At 27.9% G+C, this 9,561-nt stretch overlaps 1 pseudogene; it reads right to left on the minus strand.

Annotated features, from left to right (window-relative positions):
- Positions 1-6,603: 6,603 nt before the first annotated feature.
- On the minus strand, positions 6,604-8,810 carry LOC107859181 (annotated as a pseudogene).
- Positions 8,811-9,561: the final 751 nt, after the last annotated feature.

Raw genomic sequence — 9,561 nt, forward strand, 5'->3', positions numbered from 1 at the left:
GGGAAGCTTAATAGTCTCTATTGTTATTTATCTTTTGTCATTTCCTTCGGTCCATTATTTTTATAAAGCACAGTATTTTCATTATAAATTGTTATTGAAACTAAAGCACAGTATTTTCATTTTTGTCCTTACACCTATAGTTACTTTCTTCCCTTCCAATCCTATATCGTGTAGCTAATCTTTTTTTCTGTTTTTAATTTTTATTTTAAATGTATTTTATTTTTACTTTCTATTGTTTCTTATTTTAATAATTATCTTATTTCCTTTTTAGTGATCTTGATATGAAAATCTTTTAGATTGATAGACGGAAGAGAATTAGAAAGTAAATGGTGAAGAAGTTAGCAAAGAGGAGGAAGAAGATGTGAGAATTAAGCAATTCAAATTGGAAAGTACACACCTTATAGACTACTTAAACTAAAAATTATTTAGAAAAAAGGGTACATTTAGTTGATTTTTCTCCTTTTCTTTTTATTTATTTATTTAGATAAATGAAAAAATGTGAATTTTGTGCAACATAGGTGTCGAGAAATGATACTACAAAATATAAGGAAGAAGAAAATATTGTTATACATGCGCGAATGCCTTCTCTCAAGAATATATTGTTATATATGCTCGATAATGTTACTGTACGTATGGAATCATAGCATGGACACGATAAAGCAACAAGGCCATTATTTTGAATTGTTTCCAAGTTTATTTAATTAGTATAAGCAATATCAGTTACACATGTTGAATTATTCAATTCTAAATATGGTGTAGGACAATTTTTTAGTATCTTTGTAAGCATCTGTAATATAGTTATCTAACATTTTTTGATGTCAAAGTTTGTCAATATCATGAAGGACTTGACAACCTATATGCAGAATGTCTTTTAACTTCTTCTATTCTCATTTTTATATATTTTTTCTTTTTTTGAAGTTTACATTATTTGAAGGAGAGCGTTAGAGTAACATTGTTTTCATGTGACAAGGAGGTTACAAATTCAAGCTGTGGGTAAAAATGCTTTTTTTCGTTTCAAAGAATCGCTTCAATAATATCTTGTCTCATTGATTCTTGACTTTTAGTTTTTTGAGTTTCTTTTCTTCATCTTAGATAGCTTTATGATTTCAAAACTATAATGTTTTAAATAATAACTTGGCACAAGCTTATTTTAGTAGGAGATGAGGTTTAAATTATAGTTTTACATATAATAACGAACAAAGCAATAAAGAAGTAAAAATCACTAATATTAGCAAGTCGCGAAGAAAGGTTTACAGCTAACAACCACATGTTATCTAATTCTAAATGATGATTAAATTTGTGACATCTCATAAAAAAATTATTTATATTCTAATTATATAATGTTTACATGCTTAATCGTCACAAGAACATGCATATCATGGTTATTGAGTAAATATAGTTTATTTGTCTTTTTCTTTTTGTGATTTGCTTGTGTATTTCTCTTTATTCTAAAAGGGTCTAAGTTGATTTTTCTCCCATTAGCTATTAAAATATTTCAATTCGCTAAGTTTGAAAAGTTCAAAAAGCGCAGACTAGCTACAAAATTTGAATACGATTTGTTGATCAAAGATTTATAAATCACAAATACTTTAGCCAGAGAATTAATGTTATGGTGCCACGATGATTTAAAGGTTGAAAATTTTTTATGCTCTTATGAATGATGATAAAATAGTAGTTTCAGCCACTAGAGTAGCACTATTTTTATAGTGTACCTTTACCTTTTTCTTTTCGATTGTAATCCACACATAATTTTGATTATTTTTCTTAATTTTTTTTGTTTCGTCTATATGGAGTTATAATCTTTCTGATATTTTAATTTTATTTACTTTTATATCAAGTTGATGTTTAGAGAGAGATGATATGTTTGCATTCTCTTTTTTCATGTTTCTTTCTTTCTTTTTAGTAAAATTAATTTTATGCTTATTAGCATGTTAATTCTACCATCAAAGGATGTGGTGTAGTGAATGAAGTTGCTCCTCCCTTAATCAGAGATCTCGGGTTTGAGTCCTGGATATGAAAAATTCTTGATAGAAAATGCTATCCTTGAATGGCCCACCCGACACGAATTCAATTTAGTTGGGATCTGATGCGAATATCAAACACCGAATGAAAAATCAAAAGAAAAAACATGTCAATTCTACGTTTAGATCATTATATTTTTAATTTTATTTTCTAGGTAGAAATAAATATTTTAAACTAAATGTAAGTATTATGTCTTTATTCTACTTATCTATAATAACTTTATTGTAATTTTTCGTTATTCTCACATTATTTATATTCTTAAATTTATTTATAAAAAGAAATAGTATATTTAACCGCGCAAAGAGCGGACATACTCACTAGTCTACTTATTAAATATGGAGTACTAATACAGAGTACTGAACAATCACTTCTCAAACGAATTGATCAAATTCAAATTACTTCTCTTAATAAGTACTTTTTTTTTCAGATATCATCTCAACATAAATACCATCTTGGCCAGATAGAAAATCTAAAAGCTATCATTAGCATAACTCTTAGCAAAAACTAGCTTCACTTTTAAAAAAAAATAAAAATCCCTTTCTTTAATTAAATGTACTAAAAATTCAAATTACTGAATGAATTAGCCAAAGATATAATAAAAGTGTAATAATTAGGGTCTCTTGGAAATCTTACGGAAAATACTTAATCAAAAGCACTTGTATGGAGTTTACATGCTTGAGGTGTGTTGGACACTGTCATATTTCACCCGCTATATATCTATCTTCAGGACTCAACAAGCTATTGTAGTAGAATATCAATAGGCAAATATTAAAAAAGATTCAATAGAGAGGAAACTTGAACACAAAAGAATATAGGAAGAAGTAATTTCTATGATCTATATCTCACTCCAAAGATGAAACGGACCTTTGGAATATTTAAAAATCAATATATATATATATATATATATAGAGAGAGAGATGCTTATGTGGCACCGCTCTATAGCCTCCATTGCTATTTATCTTTTTTTTTATCAATTTTTTAATATTTTTCTCTTATATTTCCCTCAAAATTTTTTTGCCACAGACATCACCTTAAAATAACTCATCAATTACTTTATAATTATCTACATTCATTGATCAATTGAAAAGAAAATGCATTTAAGAATATTAAAGAGTTCTTATCTTTTTTTTTATTTTTGAATGTTATAAAACAAAAAATATCTCATTTAATGAAAGATGAAGTCATTTTAAGTGAATTAATCATGATCACTAAACGTCCGGTTTACTGTAGATATTGCCTTTTCCTATTCTTAATGTTACAATTTCTTTATCATGCCTTTTCACATTATATCTATGAGGGTTTTCATATAAATTTGAACTTGAGAGTGTTTCCCATGTATGAAGGTAAGCAGTTTAATATATTTTTGAGAGTATTGCGTTTATCAGAAAGAATTGAATAAATATTTAGTTGTAATTTTCTAATATTATATTTTCGTTACATATGTATGCTTTAATACTTTTATCACTTTCACAAGCAATTTTCGACATCAACAACAAGTGAAATTCTACGGGCGAAGATGAAAAGGATCGTGGAGATATTGTAATTTCTTAATGTTATATTTCTGCTATAGATGTATACTTCAATATTTTTGTCACTCTTGCAAGTAATTCTCAATATTAACAACAAGTGAAATGTCATTAGTGAGGTATGGAAAGAATTGTAGAGATATTGTAATTTTTTAATGTTATATTTTTGTTACAGATGTATGCTTCAATATTTTTATTATTCTCGGAAGCAATTTTCAACATCAACAACACAATCATTATGAGTGTGAGTTATAACTATGGGTAGAATGGTAAAGCTAACAGGCCAAGCAATTCACAAGGCAAACAAATATATCTTCCTTTTGTGTTTTTAGCTTAAGGTTGAAAAACTTAACACTTACACTGATAAAATCTTAAATTTATATTCCTAACTCAAAAGAGAAAGTTTTTTATTAAAAGATTTCAGAGGTGGAACTACCAAACAAATGATTAATATCTTTCATAATATTTTATTACTACTATTAATAAGTGTGCAGAAGCAGATAGGTCTACGTCAACATGTCTGCTTCTTCACTTGCTTTAGTTGTTCCGTAATTCTATTATATTATCCCTAATTAATTATTTTAAGTCATTTATATATATAAAAAATTAATAATATTTAATTTAAAAAGGTAAAATAGACATTTATGGCATGTCTGTTTCAGTTGATTCAATCGTAGTTTTATTATATCACCTCTAATTAATTATTATAAGTCTCTAGATACTAAAAAATTAATAATATTTAATAAATAATAAAATAGATATAAATAATAAATTAATTCTTGATGTTTTAAATTAATAGGACATCTTATATAACTCATTTAATTTTTTTTTTTCACAAGTTAAACATAAGAAAAGTAATGTGACATCCCTCGTTGGTTAAAGATACTATTTTTCTTTTCTCATTTTTTACCTTTTTCTTCATTTCTTCAATTTATATGTCATGTTTAAACAGAAAGTAACTTCTTTTAACTCCCCTAATTAATTTTTTAATTATGTTTAATATATGTTGCATGTTGAACTCTCTATAACATCTACTCAGTTTTTTTTTTTTCGTTTTTTTATCAAATTTTATTGATAACAAATCTGTATACTTTAATGTACAAATTATCAACCGTAAATTTTATATCTATAAGGACATTGAATAATTGTTATGGCAATAAATAATAAAACTGAATTTGAAAATGAAAGCAAGGGTCAGACCCTTCAAAAAGATAAAAAGTTTCTTCTTACAAATTCAATCCACTTGGTAATTCTAATCAACTACCTCTGCTGCATTTTCTCTTCCATATATTTTCACTTTGTAAGTTTAAGATGCAATATGTGATCCATATACTTTGTCCATCACATTAATGTGTGTTCTCTAATTTTTTTTTTTTTTAAAAATAGTTGAGTGTAATAATATTTAGGTGTTTGACCTCCCTTAAAAGCTTAATTACGTATATGTTGGCTTTTCTAGTGTTGAATGCAATGTTCTTTTTGAGAGCAATAGCTGAGTATAGAAATTTATTTTTACGTCTAATTTGAAAATGTTATTCTAGGTACTATTTTAGAGAGTATGTCATCCATAAAGATAAAAAAATTCATAGATATATATTTATAATATTATATGATTTTATCACTTTATATTCTCATAAAATTGCGTTTGTACAGTGCTTGTATTTTGAATATGCATGAAACTATTTTTGGTTAAACTTGTAAAATTGTTAATACATTTCTTAAAGATGCATTACGTAGTTGAATTTTTTGATGTAACATTGGGGTAGAGAGATATGTGAATGGTGATTAGATTCCTCTTGGTGATGTCCTTTTTAGATGGATTATCTTTGTTATCTTAATGTATTTATCAATAAATAAATAAATATTCTTGCACTCTAATCAAAATTATATTGTGCATTTCATTAATTTCTTGCAAAAATTTGAAATTATGTCATCAATGAAGAGTATTAATTATACATGTAGATATGTATATGTATTGTGTGTAAAAGGGTTTGATTAAGAATTTTTTTAAACCAAAATGTCTGAAATAGACAAAGTGTGAAATATTGATTTTTTTTCCTTACATCTTGAAAAAACGATGAGTTATAGCTTTCTTTGAAATAGTGCAAATTTCACGAATGAATAACTTTTTTAATTTTAATTTTTTTGATTGTTTGTTATATTTTGTCTTTTTAAAATTAAAATATATTATAAAAATATTGATTACGCATGTTGAAAAATAAATTATGTGTTGAACATAACAAATTTTTAAGTGGTATTTTTCTTCATTTTATTTGATATTTTAAAAATTATATTTCTCTCATTTTTTCTTTTATTTTATACAAGTATCTTATTTTATAAATTCAATTCAATACAAAAGGAGAGAAAAGGGAGGATGCTATAAAGATTTTGTAAGAATTTTAAAAAATTAAGCCATGTAGCGATTTTCTTATATCTATTATTCATTAAATTAATATTGATCATAAGATTACAAAATTGTTATAATAATACGTAGAAAAATTATAAGTTATCCTGAATTTTTAATTCAATTCTTTTATGAGATATAACATTTATTTTAATCTTGAATATTTAATTAGGATAATATCATTTTATCGATAAGATATATATTATATTTTGGTAGATAGCATAACAAGGTATAAAATCAATAGTTAAACGACAAGATGATTGAAAAAAACAAACAACCTTGATGTCGGGGAACAACTAACAACATTATGATTAAAAATATAAATAAATGAATATTTTTATTTTTGAAAATATAGCAATACATTTTTAATTATATTTAGTGAAGATATATAATGTCAATAAGAAACACCTAAGTGATAGGCAGGTTAATGGCCAAAAGAGGATTAATGGTTAATAATATATATGGTAAAGGAATAATTAAGAGTATAAAGAATAATGTCAGTTAAATTGGTCAGTAGTAATGGCTATTTCAACGGTAAAAAAAACTGAAGATCTCATTAACAATTCATTTAAAACATCGTCAATTTGTTTCAACAAATATGTTTGGCAACTGTTCAAATATTCATAATGACTATTAAAACAACTGTTAAATGTATTTTTGAAAATACTAAATCTTTTTGAGATATCAAAATATTTTTCCAACAGACTCATCGTCAACGTTCAATACCCGGCCATAGAGTTCTTTACAATTTGCAACTCCCAACTTGTACAATTTCAGTATACTGCAAATAATGATATTAATATCCGCCACATTATTTTGTTTTAATCCTTTCACAACAAAAGGATTTTATTTAAGTACCATTCATACAAATCCTAATTAATATTCTTCAGATCGATCATCTTCAGTGTGTGATTCTCATGGTATCCACATATGTTTTTCCAACAAGTTCACGATTGAAAAATCTTGTATAAAATTCATCGACACCGATTTTCTTGAATGTTGGTTGACCATGAGCAGTAACAAGGCTATTTGCTGGACCTAATTCACCATCCAATCTTGGACCATGAAATGTTGCTACTGAAATCCTTTCTTTTTCTGAGTTCACCACTGATCTATGTTCTATGCTTCTGTATATTCCATTTGAGAAAATCTGTAAAAATGATATGTAACCATAGATGTCATCACATACTGTTTAAGATTGCAAAGTTCAAAAGACTCTTTTGCTTTTCAATAGTTTGAGCTCGGCCAAATACCTTCAAGTAAAATCGGTTGGAGTAGCAAGCAGGGGAAATTGAATTTTTACCTCAATTATTTCCTCCGTCCTACTTTATGTGCATGCATTTCCTTTTTAATTAGTCCAAAAATTTAAGAATCCATCCTTACATATTTAATTTTTTTTTTTTTTTTTACTGAAATGATTCATAGTCACACAAAAGAAAAACAAGGAATAAAGAGAAAAGAAAGACAAGGAATAAAGACAAGAGAGCGGTGGAAGTACCTCAAAAGCATCTCCAATATTGACTATGAAGGCATTAGGAAGGGTTACGATGGGAATCCAAATTCCGTCTTTCCTAACTTGAAGACCTTCAGTTTCATTGACTTGAAGAAGAATTGTTAAAGCAAATGCATCAGAGTGAGGGCAAAGGCCCATAACAAGCTCTGGTTGTGGACATGGTGGGTAGTAATTCATCCTCATTGTTTGCATTCCTTCTTCAAAAAGACTCTTCACTTCTTCTTCTTTAATCCCCAAAGCTTTACCCAACATTTTCAAAACTTTCGTTGTTAGCTCCTTTGTTTGTTTCGAGTACTCTTCAATTGTCTCCCTACATAGTATATAGTCCCCCGAAAAAATATGGAATTAAGGATGCATTTTCCCAGATCGGATAACTAATAAGTATGTGATCCTTTTACTTATTTTCTAGTGTTTAGTATGTTAGTTAGTTAGTTACGTACCTAAGTGAAACAGGACAATTTGGAAAATACAGGCATCCTCATATGTGGAGGTGCGGTCTTCAAGTAAAACAGGTCAGCCCAATCAAGTTTTTGTTCATCAGAGACAACGAAGAGCTGTCCAAATCCATCAGTATCCCCCGGCGATTGTTCATACTTGTTCTTCTCTTCTAATGGCAGATTGAAAAATTCTTGAATTTCATGTTTCATCCTCTCCACCACTGAACAGCTAACTCCATGATTAATCAACTGCAAAATGTAACTAATTAAGCTTATGAATAACAATTATACATATACGTTAACGGCCCATATCCCCTTTTTGACTACTTCAAGGACGTTCATGGGCTTTACAGATTTGATCACTTCAAATCTTTTTGCCTGTTCTATCATATTGACGCATGTGATAATCTTATTTAAAAGTTTAAATTGAAGCAAGCACACTTAGCTTTTATATGATAAAATAAATGAACAAAGACATTATATAAAGTCCCATAACTTTTGCTATTATTATACTATTATTCACCTGTTTCCAATATTAGTTCATATGACAACATACCTGAAAGAAACCCCACTCTTGAGCAGCAAAGTGTAACTTCTGAAGCTCGATATTCATGGAGTCATCATGATCAGTAGGGTTGATCAATCGTTGCATATCAATGACTGGAACTTCCCTATTTGATGATGCAACTGAACAGTCCTGATCGTCACGTACATATTGCGATGGAATCGTCACAAGTTTCTTCTTCGCCATTTCCTGAACAGAAGGGACGTTCTTGTAATTAACTTCCATGACAATTGTTATTGATATCGTACTTTGCTTTCCTTTCAGTTCTTTCCTCAACTATTGAATATTAGGAAGATCTAATCAGAATATTGCTTGTGAGGTCCATAAAACTTGTTGGTTTCTACGGGTTTCATTCCTATTGGTGGCAACTATATGTAGGACAAACAAGGGTGACATAAAAAGAAAAGAGTTTAAATTTTATGCATCTCGTCAGTGTATGGGTTTTTACACCATCGGGTAATTTTAGTGATATTTAACCTCAATAATTTACTTTTTTTTTTTTTTTAAAATATCAATAATATACCCAAAAAAGGGATATTCATGGCAAGTAGAACCCTACTTGATTCCAACCAAAATTATTTCCATACCAAATTATTTTCTGTTCCAAATTTATTATGATTATGAATATTTCTGTACGCTTCATTGATTCAAGTAAACATCAAAGGTTGGGACCTTATAAAAAAATAATTTTTTAGTAAGCTTCAAAGGTTACGAAAAATTTCTTCTTCTTAGTGGTATGTCATTATATATTTCAAACAAATTCTAAATTCTTTTCTTGTTTACTAGCATAACAGATCTAATATTTGATAGTGAGAGCTTATTAGAAGCTAAGCTTCATTAAGCTGTAATTGGTTCAGATACCAATTGTTTAAACGTCATAGGAAAGATGCAGAACAAACACTTTTAGGAAAAGATTGCACCATCAAATTCTATACCTTTTGGCGAATGATAAAGTAGTTAATACAACTTTTGATTTAAGAGACGTGAAGCTTAGATAGTAAAAAAAACTCTTTTGGATACATTTTCATTAGCATGTAAAATTCACCACTTATGGTGTAATTGAAAATCCTATAACGAATCAGTAAAATAGAGTTATG

This window comes from Capsicum annuum, chromosome 2, assembly GCF_002878395.1.
Source record: "Capsicum annuum cultivar UCD-10X-F1 chromosome 2, UCD10Xv1.1, whole genome shotgun sequence".
Classification (NCBI taxonomy): Eukaryota; Viridiplantae; Streptophyta; class Magnoliopsida; order Solanales; family Solanaceae; genus Capsicum; species Capsicum annuum.